We start from the raw sequence: 13441 nt of genomic DNA, 5'->3' as shown, positions 1-13441 counted from the left end.
TAGTGCCAGGCACTATACTAAGTACTTTAAAGAATTTCATTCGATTTTTACTCTGATATTATGCCCATTTTACAATTGAGGAAAGTTGGGCAAGTAGAAGTTGTGACTTGTTTAGAATCACATAGGTGGTAAGTGTCTGAGACCAAATTTGATCTCAGGTTTTCCTAACTCCAGGCCTAGCCCTCTATCCATTGTACCAATTAACTGCCCGTTGGAAAAAAATGAAAACGGGAAAGCTTAATTAGCTTATAAACTAAACATAAGAACTTGTAGAATTATAACTAGGAATTTTTATACCTGAGACTAGTAGAATGAAATTCTACCTTTACTTAAAAAGTATAGTGGGCCACTTTTTGTGGGAGAAAAAGCCAGTGGCAACTGCAAGGATGACTACTAAGAGCAGGGGAAAGTGATTATATTTATGAATGGAGGTCACTTCACCCAGCCTGTCCTTTGATACGTTATTGTTTTAACTGTTCCAGCTAAGTGGGTGCCAAAGTCTGTAGTTTCTATGTTGTTAAAAGATGGTAAATGTGGTTAAAGCCCTAACTTTGGTGCCCCAGATAAATTCTTAGTTAAATTGCCCTAGATAGAGGTCTGAGAATTTCTAAGAAATAATAGAAGCAAATGATTAATTGTAAAGCACTTGAGAAATACGAATGGCAAGTTAGTTTATTGAAGTATTTCCCTTTCATATTTAAGCAAAGTTTACAATCATTATTAAGAACAGAGGCATTGAACTTGTCCCAAGGACATAGCATACTTCAGTATCTTACCCAATTGTTCATTTGCACACTAGAGAGGAATATTTCAGAAAATGTCCTGAATGGTCTCCCTAAGTTAGAATTTCTCTCTTCCCTCCAGACGAGAAATTAGAAACATCAGAACCTAGCTCCTGAAAGAACAGAACTGGAAAGAGTTCTGTCAATTCTAGATTGAGAGTTTTTGACCTTGCTGAAAGAGCACATCAGTACCAAGCTGAAATTTGGAATTGTGCTCCCCCAGCTCTCAAACTCTGTGTGTGTGTGTGTGTGTGTGTGTGTGTGTGTGTACATACATACATACATACAACTACCATTAATAGGTCTGATGACAATGAATTGTAAACTTGAGGGATATCATCATCAATTGAGGAGTGAGTTAACAGATCATTACCAAGTATGTGATGGAAATGATGAAAGGGATGGTTTCAGAGAAAACCTGGGAAGACTTCAGTGAATTGATGCCGAGTAAAGGGAGCAGAACCAGAAGGATAATTTAAATCATGACAAATATTGTAAAGATAGGTCAGCAAGGTATTTTAATCTTCAATAGGTTTTGTACAAGCATTGATTTTAATTGCTATTTTCCTTACTGCCTTCCAGTGGCATAATAATAGGGGTAAATTTTTAAGTAATGTACGTCCAGGTTATAGTGTAACAGAAGTTTTGTTTTGCAGTTTAGTTGGGTTACTAGATACCCTGGCTGACATATTAACACATTTGTAAAAGACTGAGTGTAAAAATTAATTTAAACCACCTCCAGAAAACATGATGAGGGGAAGTTTGTTGTTGCCTGTAATGCACTTAGACACGCAGCTAGTGCCTGATTTAATTAGAAGAGGTGGTGTGGTTCATTGCAAAAAATAATGCACCTACCGAGGATATGGCTTTGAATTTCATCTCTGCTGATTAGGAGCTGTATAATTTTGGGCAAATCACTACTTCTCTGGGCTTCAGTTCCTCACTTACTAAATGAAGTTGGACTAAATGACCCCAAAATTCTCAGCTCTAACTGTAATACTAGTGGAAATCAGATCTGGAAAGAGAAGTGGACAGCTATAGCCCTAAATTTAAAAACCAAATGAAGTCAGAGTAAGAACTTCTGCAGCTAGGTACCTCAGATTTATGTCTTAAAAGATCTAGAAGTGGTCTTACTGATTGTCAGGAAAATGGGATGAGTTTGCTTTTTTTTAATATACTTTTTAAAAAAGTAATTCAGTAATCCCCAAAATAACTGAATTATTTTAATGCCATGTTCTTTTACTTTTCTGGGAGAATGTCACCTAATTTTCAAAAGCCAAGAAGGAAGACTTCCCTCAAAAATGACCAGACTTTCTTATGCCTTCATGCTTATGTTCTTTATATTGTCACAATCCTGTCTTTGCTCATTTTATTTGCTGTTCCCAAGAAACATTTTTCTTTTTAAGAATTTCTCTTAGTTTTGCTTCTTTTTGTTATATCTATTGCCATTTGGCAGCTGGGGATGGGAGTGTTAAGGAACTAAACTAATTTGTAGCCTTTCACTCCACCATAATCTCAAGAGGTTTGAAACTAATAATAATGAGGATAAAGGGGAAAAGAACTATAATGACAATTAAAAAGCGTCTATGTGCTAGTCACTATGCTAAGTACTTTACAATTATCTCATTTGATTTTACCAATAATCCTGTTAATTAGATGCTATTATTGCCATTTTACAGATGGAAAATGAGCAGAGATTAAGTGACTTTACCAGGACCTAAAACGTGTCTAAGACTGAATTTGAATTCAGATCTTCCTGACTCCAGACTTGGAGCTCTGTTCACTATGCCACCTAACTACTTATGTGTTTGTACCCCATGAAAAAATGGTGTCTTCTCTCTTTGTTTGAATAAAAGGAATATGAGTGTTTTTATTTCTATAGTTCAGGATCAAGAGTAGAGTAGAAGGAAACATAGAGCAAGTACTAAGATAGAAAAAATAAAGCAAGTACTATTGAGTGAACATACAATAAAGAAGAGCAGTCAGGAAGGGTGGAAACTGGTCAATTCCAGTGAATCCCAGTGGAAAGGGTAACCAAAATTTGACAGAAGTCTGGTAGTTTTTGTAGCGTTCTTAGCTGGATTGAACAAGACCAGATATTGGGAGGACCAAGCCAGGAGCCTAGACCTTGATTGTTGCTGATTCATATATCACACTTTTGTTCAACCAATTTCCCAATCAGTGGGTCCCGTATGATGGGTTTTTGTTTTTCTAGGCTTTTGTTTGTCTTGCCACCCTCCAAAAATATGTTGATTTGAAATTTTTGGCATATGATATTTCTTTTTGTTTCATTGACCTCTGTGCCCTGTAATGGGTCAAAGAATTTGAATATGACTTTTATCACATAATTTCAAATTCATCTTCACAAGAGTTAGACCAATTCATAGCTTCTTTGTGACTATTTTCTACCATGTGTATGGCTTAGGACATGGTTGAAAGAACAGGGTAAAAAAAAAAGACAGAAAAGATGATACTTCTTCACTCTGGAAGGATTATGATTGAGAAGGGACAGGATCAAAGTTCATAAACAAATGAAGAGAATGAAGAAGAGGAACATACCCATAATACTAAACTAGTGGCCTGTCCTTTCAAGCTTTTCTTTTTGAAGCTTGCAAGGTATGAGTTAAGGACAAATAAATATATATTTACAACATTAGTATTAGTAGTTACCTCTAAGATAACATTGTTAAAAACAATCAACTTCAGAAGTAGTTTAAATTTATGTCAATAACTTATATTCAGCATTTTAAGGTTTATAAAATTTTATATCTTTGTTCTCACTTGAACCTCACAATAACCCTGTGAAGTAAGGTTTATTAAACTGCTGAGAAAATTTAAGATGCAGAAAACTTAAGTGACTTTATCCTGATCACACAACTCACTTCACCTCTCTAGGTCTCAGTTTCTTTGTAAAGGAAGAATGTTAGACTCAATGACCTCTAAGGTCTCTTCAAACTTAAGTTCTCTAATCAATTTTTCTAATTGATCCTGTTTTAAAAGTGGAATGTGAACACAAGTTTCCCTGAACTCCAAATCCAGCATTTTCCCACTATTCAATGCTGCTCCCAACTGTGAATGTAAGATGTAATATCAGCAATCATCCTAATACAATTTAGAATGATCACAGAAATAAATACTCTTGGTTTTGAGGAGTAATTAATGCTTCTCTGTCTCTTTGCTTATATTAAATTTCCTCTGTGTGATATTTTCCTTGAAATATAGAGTCTCCAAACTGCAGCAAAACATTCTTGGGGTTAAGAGCTAGTTTTCCCTTGCATTCACACAATCTCTTCTCAGTTAAGGTCAGGATTCAGATGCAGTACTCATCTCTTGGGGTTATCCAGAAGAGCATTTTGTGCCTCCAAAGGGCATGTTGCTTTGTTGTTTGTCCTTTCTGAAAGAGGCCCATGATATCAGGGAGGTGAAGCCATGATGTGCAAGTGAATTGGATTTAAGAAAGGGAAGCTGTGCAAAGTTGCCAGTCTAACCTCCTCCAGAGCCATCTGGGTCCAGTGTCAAGATACACTTCAGGACACTGGAGATGGCCCTGGACCCAAGGAGAAACCTTGGCCTTTTTAAGCTAAGATTTTTTTTAACAGGTTTCTGTAAACTTGGAGCTTCTGATCTCGTGCAGTCCCTGGTCATATGATTTTTTTAAGCAGAGGCTAGGAAACCAAATGAGTTGTACTTTGAAGCTGTCCTTGCCCCATGCAGATATGTCGTGGACTGATAATGACATCATCTATTCGGTTTAATGATAAATTCCTAACAAGAAAGCCCATCACAACCTGTTTTGTTCCTTTTTTGCCCTCATTCAGTCCTATACTGAAACAGAAGAGATCATGGCAGATAATTCCACCAGTGACCCTCACCTCCTTAGGCAACAACTTAACACGGCTGATATTGTTGTCATCGTGATCTATTTTGCTTTAAATGTAGCTGTGGGAATATGGGTGAGTCCCAAATGGAAGCTTCTTGCTTTTGACTTTTTGAAACTTAGGGCATTTTTTATTTTCTAGTAGGTTTCTGGAAATGGTAGCATGGTATAATGGAGAGAGTCTAAGACTTGGAAATAGGAATACCTGGGTACAAATCTTGTCTCTGATATTTATAATCTGTTTAACTTAATTCCTATGGGCCTGAAGTGACTTCCTAAAGCTATCTCTTGACTTAAAGATCAGGGATAGGTTGCAATCTGCAGTTTTTCTACTCTAATGAATTCACAATCATTTGATTATTTAATATTCTGGGGGATATGCCTTAAGTAATTAATGGAGACTATTAGAAAATATCATTGTCACATTTCCTTGTGCATCTTACACTGATTATGGCCAGACTTGAATTCTAGCCCTGGCTCCAGAAGTTCATGGCCAGGTAACTTTGGGCAAGAGTTTCTTCATCAGTCAAATGGGAACAGTAATAATATTTCTACTTTTCCTTCTTCACAAGCTTGTTGGGAGGATCCAAAAGTATTTTGAAAAGTATGAGCTGAATGCTGAGCAAATGTGAGATTTTTATGTGGTAATGGAAGCCTGGTATACTGGAAAGGGCAGTGAATTTGGAGCTGGGAAAGATCTTGAATCTTGCTTTTCTGAAATATAACTAGCTCTGTAACTCTGGGCAAGTCACGTGGCTTGTTTGAGCCTCGGCTTCCTCATCTGTAAAATAGGAATAATACCAATATTACTGCACAGATTGCAGAACAAATGAAATTATGCATATGAGGTATCTTATAAACTTTAGAGTATTATATAAATATAATTTTTTTTTTTTTTTGCTATTATTGTATTGTCATACTGCAGTCATGAGAAATAGCACTGTGTGGTGGATAGAGACTGTACTGGGGTCAAGATGACCTAGGCTTTTGACAGGTAATGTCTGTTTGACACTAGGCAAGTTCCTAAGTTTCCTAAGATGTAGTAAGAGAAAGGTCTTTAATTTTTTTTTAAATTTCCAATTAAATATTTATTTTGTCTCCCTCTTACCACCCTTTCATTCAGTTGGAAAAAAGGAAAAAAAATCAGAACTCTTGTAACAAATGTTCAGTCAGACAAATTAAATCCTCAAGTCCAAAAAGCTGTGTCCTATATTGAATCTTGAATCTATTGTTTAGATGAATCTTTGTTAGAAGATAGATAACATGCTTCATTAGTTAGAAGATAATTCATTGGGCAATCCTACCTAAAAAAATTTAAAAATCTGCCCCTCTCCCTGTCAAAATCAGTTGGGTATGAGCAACAAGGTGTTTGAAGTCTATCAGCTAGAACCAAGCACAGAAAGATTTGAGTGACAGTCATTCAGATAACTAGCATTTATTAGTCACTTATCCACCACGCATTGTGTTAAGCTCTAAAGATATCAAGAAATGTAAAATGAAGCCTCTAATCTCAAAGAACTCTGTTTAAAGGGGAAGACAATATGCAAACAACTATATATTGACAAGAAATATACAGATAAATTGGGTATAGTTTCAAGGAAGGCAGTAAGATTAAAGAGTAATGGAAAAAGCTTCTTAATATGGGATTTCAGCTGCGATTTGAACCTCCTCTTCTGTTTGATGTTGGACCTGAAGATTTCTAGGACAGGCTTTCCTTGGAAATCAGAGATCTCTAATGTTGGTTTCTTAACCTGCGCTGTACCTATCATCCTTCAATGCTGTAGATTTCCAGCAGTTTTTTTGCATGTAATTTAGGTAAATTAGCTCTCTATGGGAAAGTTCTCTGGTGTTGCATTCAGTTCTACTTTGGATGAGTAACAACAGATGCTCCCACTCACTTTCTATATTCTATTCTAAGCCCTTCCCTTGTGCTGCAATCACAGAAGTGTAATAGCAGGAGGTTGTGATCAGTGGGAAAAGCTAACAGAAGACCTGGTTAATGGAATTTTTAGCAAATCTTTCAGCCTCTCTTGAGTCTTAGTTTCCTTATTTGTAAAAGGAAGTAACAAATGGCAGCCTAGGTCATGGAAAAGGCACTGGATTGCGTCCCAGTGCTACCTTTTTTTTTTTTTTTTTTTTGATAATAACTTTTTATTTACAGTACATATGCATAGGTAATTTTTTACAATATTATCCCTTGCACTCACTTCTATTCTGATTTTTCCCTTCCCTCCCTCCACCCCCTCTCCTAGATGGCAGAAATATTTTATATGAATGTTATAGTATATCCTAGATACAATATATGTGAGCAGAACTGAACAGTTCTCGTTGCACAGGAAGAATTGGATTCAGAAGGTAAAAATAACCTGGGAAAAAAAACAAAAATGCAAATAGTTTACACTCATTTCCCAGTGTTCCTTCCCTGGGTGTAGCTGCTTCTGTCCATCCTTGATCGATTGGAACTCAATTAGATCTTCTCTTTGTCGAAAAAATCCACTTCCATCAGAATACATCCTCATACAGTATTGTTGTTGAAGTGTATAATGATCTTCTGGTTCTACTCATTTCACTCAGCATCAGTTCATGTAAGTCTCTCCAAGCCTCTGTATTCATCCTTCTGGTCATTTCTTACAGAACAATAATATTCCATAATATTCAAATACCACAATTTACCCAACCATTTTCCAATTGATGGGCATCCATTCATTTTCCAGTTTCTAGCCACTACAAACAGGGCTGCTACAAACATTTTGGCACATACAGCTCCCTTTCCCTTCTTTAAGATCTCTTCGGGGTATAAGCCCAGTAGAAACACTGCTGGATCAAAGGGTATGCACAGTTTGATAACTTTTTGGGCATAATCCCAGATTGCTCTCCAGAATGGTTGGGTTTGTTCACAACTCCACCAACAATGCATCAGTGTCCCAGTTTTCCTGCATCCCCTCCAACATTTATCATTATTTTTTCCTGTCATCTTAGCCCATCTGACAGGTGTGTAGTGGTATCTCAGAGTTGCTTTAATTTGCATTTCTCTGATCAATAGTGATTTGGAACACTTTCTTATGAGTGGAAATAGTTTCAATTTCATTATCTGAAAATTGTCTGTTCATATCCTTTGACCATTTATCAATTGGAGAATGGCTTGATTTCTTATAAATTAGAGTCAATTCTTTATATATTTTGGAAATGAGGCCTTTATCAGAACCTTTCACTGTAAAAATGTTTTCCCAGTTTGTTGTTTCTCTTCTAATCTTGTTTGCATTAGTTTTGTTTGTACAAAAGCTTTTTAATTTGATGTAATCAAAATTTTCTATTTTGTGATCAATAATGGTCTCTAGTTCTTCTTTGGTACCAAATTCCTTTCTCCTCCACAAGTCTGAGAGGTAAACTATTCTATGTTCCTCTAATTAATTTATGATCTCATTCTTTATGCCTAAATCATGGACCTATTTTGATCTTCTCTTGGTATATGGTGTTAAGTGTGGGTCCATGCCTAATTTCTGCCATACTAATTTTCAGTTTTCCCAGCAGTTCTTGTCAAATAATGAATTCTTATCCCAAAAGTTGGGATCTTGGGCTTGTCAAACACTAGATTGCTATAGTTATTGACTATTTTGTCTTTATTTATTTATTATCTTGTGAACCTAACCTATTCCACTGATCAACTAATCTATTTCTTAGCCAATACCAAATGGTTTTGGTGACTGCAGTTTTAGATCAGGTACAGCTGGGCAACCTTCATTTGACTTTTTTTTCATTAATTCCCTTGAAATTCTCCACCTTTTGTTCTTCCATATGAATTTTGTTCTTATTTTTTCTGGGTCATTAAAATAGTTTCTTGGGAGTCTGATTGGTATAGCCCAGTGCTATGTATGAATCTTAATAGCTGTGTGAATCAGGGTCAGGAACTTTCAGTCCTTCCAGTTTTAGATTTTGTTGTCCCATAATCTATGCTACCTATCCAAAAAGATTAGTTGGGTTATATGAGGATCAGAGAATTTAAATGAACTTTATCACTCAAGTAGTTCAACCCAAGCAAAAATTCTCCAACATCTCCAACAAGTTGTCATTTAATCTCTTTGAAGATTAATATGTGAGTAATTTACTACTTTCTAAGACAACCCATCTCTTTTTTTCCTTTCTCTTTTGTTCCCTCCCTCCCGTCCTTCCTTCATTCCTTCCTTCTTCCTTTCTTCCTTCTTTTCTTCCTTTCTTCCTTTCTTTCTTTCTTTTTCTTCCCATCCTTTTTTTTAAACATAGCTTGAACCTGCAATTTTCTATGTAAGATGAGAGAGTTATGATTTCCCTTAACCCAACTCAATTGACATCATAGCATTTAGTTTCAGATGATGAGGTCAAACTAACTGGAAAACTGTGGCCATTCTCCATCTGTTCTAGGAAGGACAGTCCAACAAAAATATTTATTAAGAAATGTGAGTTGGTGGGTGCAGCTAGGTGGCTCAGTGGATAGAGCACCAGCCTTGAAGTCAGGAGGACCTGAGTTCAAATCTGATCTCAGACACTTAACACTTCCTAGCTTTGTGACCCTGGGCAAGTCACTTAACCTCAATTGCCTCAGCAAAAAGAAAGAAAGAAAGAAAGAAAGAAAGAAAGAAAGAAAGAAAGAAAGAAAGAAAGAAAGAAAGAAAGAAAGAAAGAAAGAAAGAAAGAAAGCAATACGAATTGGAAGTGTTTCCCAACTATGAGAAAATGAGGTAGCTATGGCACACTTTGTGGGGAAATTGGGGCCAGACTAGAGTATTTCAGCTCTCGGCTGAAAAAAAAAAAGGCCCCTTGGCTTCTAACACCAACCTTTCATCAAGTTTTTTCATGGCATGGGTCCAGGACTGGGATACTAGCCAAAAAAGGGAACCCAACCCAGCCATGCCTGAAAGAAAGGAAAACAATTTTTTAAAAAATGAAATTAAAAAAATGATTAAAAAAAGAAATTAGACTGGAAGAGGAATTAATAACGGAATCCATTCATTTTGTACTGGTGAGTAGGATTTAAAGTCTGTACTTCATACTATTTCTCATTCCATCTTTCAAAGAAGAAAGACTGGGACTTTAAAAAAAAGCATTTAACAAAAACTTTTTTTAATAGGTTGGACCATCTATAACTCAGTATTAGAATTTGACTCCCAGGCAGTGCCCTCCCTGAACTTCCTCACATCTTTAGATAATCCAATTAAAAGAATTTTTCTATTAAAGCCTTAAAATTATTAAATTTAAGCTAAGTACATTTGATATTTTTATACTCAAGTTCTTTCTTTCTGGTTGCTTGTAATATTTTTCCCTTGACCTGAAAACTATAGAAATTAGCTATGATGTTCTCAGGAGTTTTCATTTTAAGATTTCTTTCAGATGACTGGTCAATTCTTTCTATTTTACTTTGCCCTAATTCTAATAGATTTGGGTGATTTTCTTTTAATTACATTTAGGCTTTTTTTTTGAGTATTGGCTCCATGTTTCTCAAATTATCTCTCCTTGATCTATTTTCTAGATTAGTTATTTTTGATATGAAATACCTTACATTTCAATAAAGTTGATGTTATTTATAGTAATGGCAGAAATAAAAACAAACATATATAATTGGGAAACTATTAATTGCTCATGAATAAATAAAAATTATGATATAACTGACATAAATTTAATTATATAATGCTATACCAATCAAACTTCCAAAGAATTACTTTATAGAACTAGAAAAATAATAATAAACTTCATGTAGAAGAAAAAAGGGTCAAAAGCCTTAAGATAAATGATTTGGGAAAATGCACTAAAAGAGCTACCAGTCTAATTGGCACCTGTTAGTAGTTCCTGCACAGCATCTCTACCCTCCATCCCAGATCCAGAAATGTTTCTTTTTCTAGGACACAGAAGCATGCCTCTTTCAGTTCCAAAATCAGAAGTCTCGACTTTTCCCAAAACCTCTGCCCGCATAAGCTGATCTTGGCTAGAAAAAGAACTCCCTTCTAATTTTTCCCTGGATATCTGGATCAAGACATGGCCTGGTACAGTTCCTAGGTATTTGTGGAATTGTTGTAACAAGGAGCTGAGCTGTATTGCTTCTTCTTATCCCATTATCCCTGCTAGTTTCCTATTTTATTTTACAGGTGAGGAAATTAAGATCTAAGGAAGTGGTCCAATGATACACAGGGTTAGAGGCAGGATTAGTCAACTCTATGATTCATTCATATAAGCAATCCCAGTGAGAAAACCCTCTCTACAAATGTAGATTTAAAGAAATTCCTTCAACCAATCTAAATCTATAAATATTTATATGTACATGGATATATGGACATATGTGTGAACATATTTCCTTATACCAATGAAATCTCAAATGAAGACATATGTATACCCACATATGTTCACATGTAAGCATTTAAATGTATATATTCAGATTTGTGATTTCATTATAAGGAATCATTTATATACACATTCATATTTATGTATCAACATAAGAAGATTCTAGGTTTGTATAGGTTGAAGGAAGGGTATCTCTGGTAAAAAGTAAGCCTTGCATTATTTTCCATTTCCTGGGGAATTATTTAGTAAGATGGAAAAAAGTAGAAAGAGATTTAATCAAGGGTTCTGCTAAAGGCCTCATTTCTAAAATACATAGAGAATTGACTCAAATTCATAAGAATTCAGGCCAATCTCCAATTGATACATGATCAAAAGATATGAACAGATAATTTTCAGATAAAGAAATTGACACCATCTCTAGCCATATGAAAAGGTGCTCTAAATCACTATGGATCAGAGAAATGCAAATTAAGACAACTCTGAGGTATCACTACACACCTGTCAGATTGGCTAAGATGACAGGAAAAGATAATGACAAATGTTGGAGGGGATGTGGGAAAAATGGGACACTGATACATTGTTGGTGGAGTTGTGAACTGATCCAACCATTCTGGAGAGCAATATGGAACTATGCTCAAAAAGTTATCAAACTGTGCATACCCTTTGATCCAGCAGTGTTTCTACTGGGCTTATACCCCAAAGAGATACTAAAGAAGGGAAAGGGACCTGTATGTGCCAAAATGTTTGTGGCAGCCCTGTCTGTGGTGGCCAGAAACTGGAAAATGAATGGATGCCCATCAATTGGAGAATGGCTGGGTAAATTGTGATATATGAATGTTATGGAATATTATTGTTCTGTAAGGAATGACCAGCAGGATGAATACAGAGAGGCCTGGAGAGACTTACATGAATTGATGCTGAGTGAAATGAGTAGAACCAGGAAATCATTATACACGGCAACTGCAAGATTATACGATGATCAATTCTGATGAACATGTTTACCATGTTTAACATATATTGGATTATTTGCCACCTAGGGGAGGGGTTGGGGGAAAAGGGAAGAGGAAAGTGGAATACAAGGTTTTGCAAGGGTCAATGTTGAAAAATTATCAAGCTTCATTAAAAAAAGAGAATTAAACCTGTAAGAATTCTATTTAAACCCCAGAATTCCCAAATCTGAGGGATATGATCTTAGAGGAGATTGAGGCTGACCCCTACCTGCACAAGGAACCTCTATACTACAACTATTACTTGAAGACCTCCAGCAAAGGAGATGCAACTAAATTTTTTTCATTATATCATGTGTACATGTGTATTCTCTATAATCATGGATTCAAAGATCGACTTCCCTGATAATCAGACTGATTATCTAAGCACAGGAAAAATCTGACTATGATTTCTTCCCTCAGGAACTTTGGCATTCCCCTTTATGCTTATACTTAATAAATCTTGGGCCACTAATAAAAGATTCATATCATCTTGACCAAGCAGTCAATGTAATGCTAACTTTGGGGAGGAAAGTTCATTGGCTGAGTAATAGATGAATAGAAAGGCCTCAGAGTCTCTCTTGTTTGGAAATCTGTGCTTGTTGTTTAATTTATTATTGGTGAATAAGGATTTCTCATTCAGGCATCATATAGGTCTTGAACTTTAGCTGGAGAAAGTTCTCAGAAATGTCTCTGTAGGACCTCCTGAATCAGGCTGGTCTATAGGATTCACTCTAATGATATTATACACTATTAATAGGTTTTTTCCTTTTTGATCTAAACTTAAGATTCAATCTTTGTAGTAAGGAATTCCTACTGTGGAAAATCCATCCACTGATACCATTCGATTCCTTTTCCGTATTAGAAAGTTTAGAGTTCCCTGTGCCTCTGAAAAAAAAATTTTTTTTGTGGTTACTAAATGACTATGTGCTTTTATTTTGTTTTTAATTTTTGTGCTCATATTAATTCATAAAGGTATCCAGAATTTTCTATTTTCTTATACCAATCAATTTTAATTCTTGATTTTATTCTTAGTGATTGGTAATCTAGAATTCCTTCAGTCAGTCTCAACTTGTCAGCTATTTCAGGCATCTCCACAAGAATACTCTTTTTAAAAAAAATTTCATAATTATAACTTTTTATTGACAGAACTCATGTCTGGGTAATTTTTTACAATATTATCCCTTGCACTTACTTCTGTTTCGACTTTTCCCCTCCATCCCTCCATCCCCTCCCCCAGATGGAAAGCAGTCCTAGACATGTTAAATATGTCACAGTATATCCTAGATACAATATGTGTGTGCAGAACCGAACAGTTCTCTTGTTTGTGCCTCTGAAAATTAAACGACTAACCTGGTTATCCTAATAAGAATTTTTCAAAACTAAAACTTGAATACAGGTTTTGTTTGTTTTATTTTACTCTAAGATTAGTTCTCCATCTACATTACTGCTCTCTGCATCTCTAGTAAGCAATAATTATATACAAT

Source organism: Antechinus flavipes, chromosome 1 (genome assembly GCF_016432865.1).
Source record: "Antechinus flavipes isolate AdamAnt ecotype Samford, QLD, Australia chromosome 1, AdamAnt_v2, whole genome shotgun sequence".
Taxonomy (NCBI): domain Eukaryota; kingdom Metazoa; phylum Chordata; class Mammalia; order Dasyuromorphia; family Dasyuridae; genus Antechinus; species Antechinus flavipes.
This window is presented reverse-complemented; position numbering follows the sequence as displayed.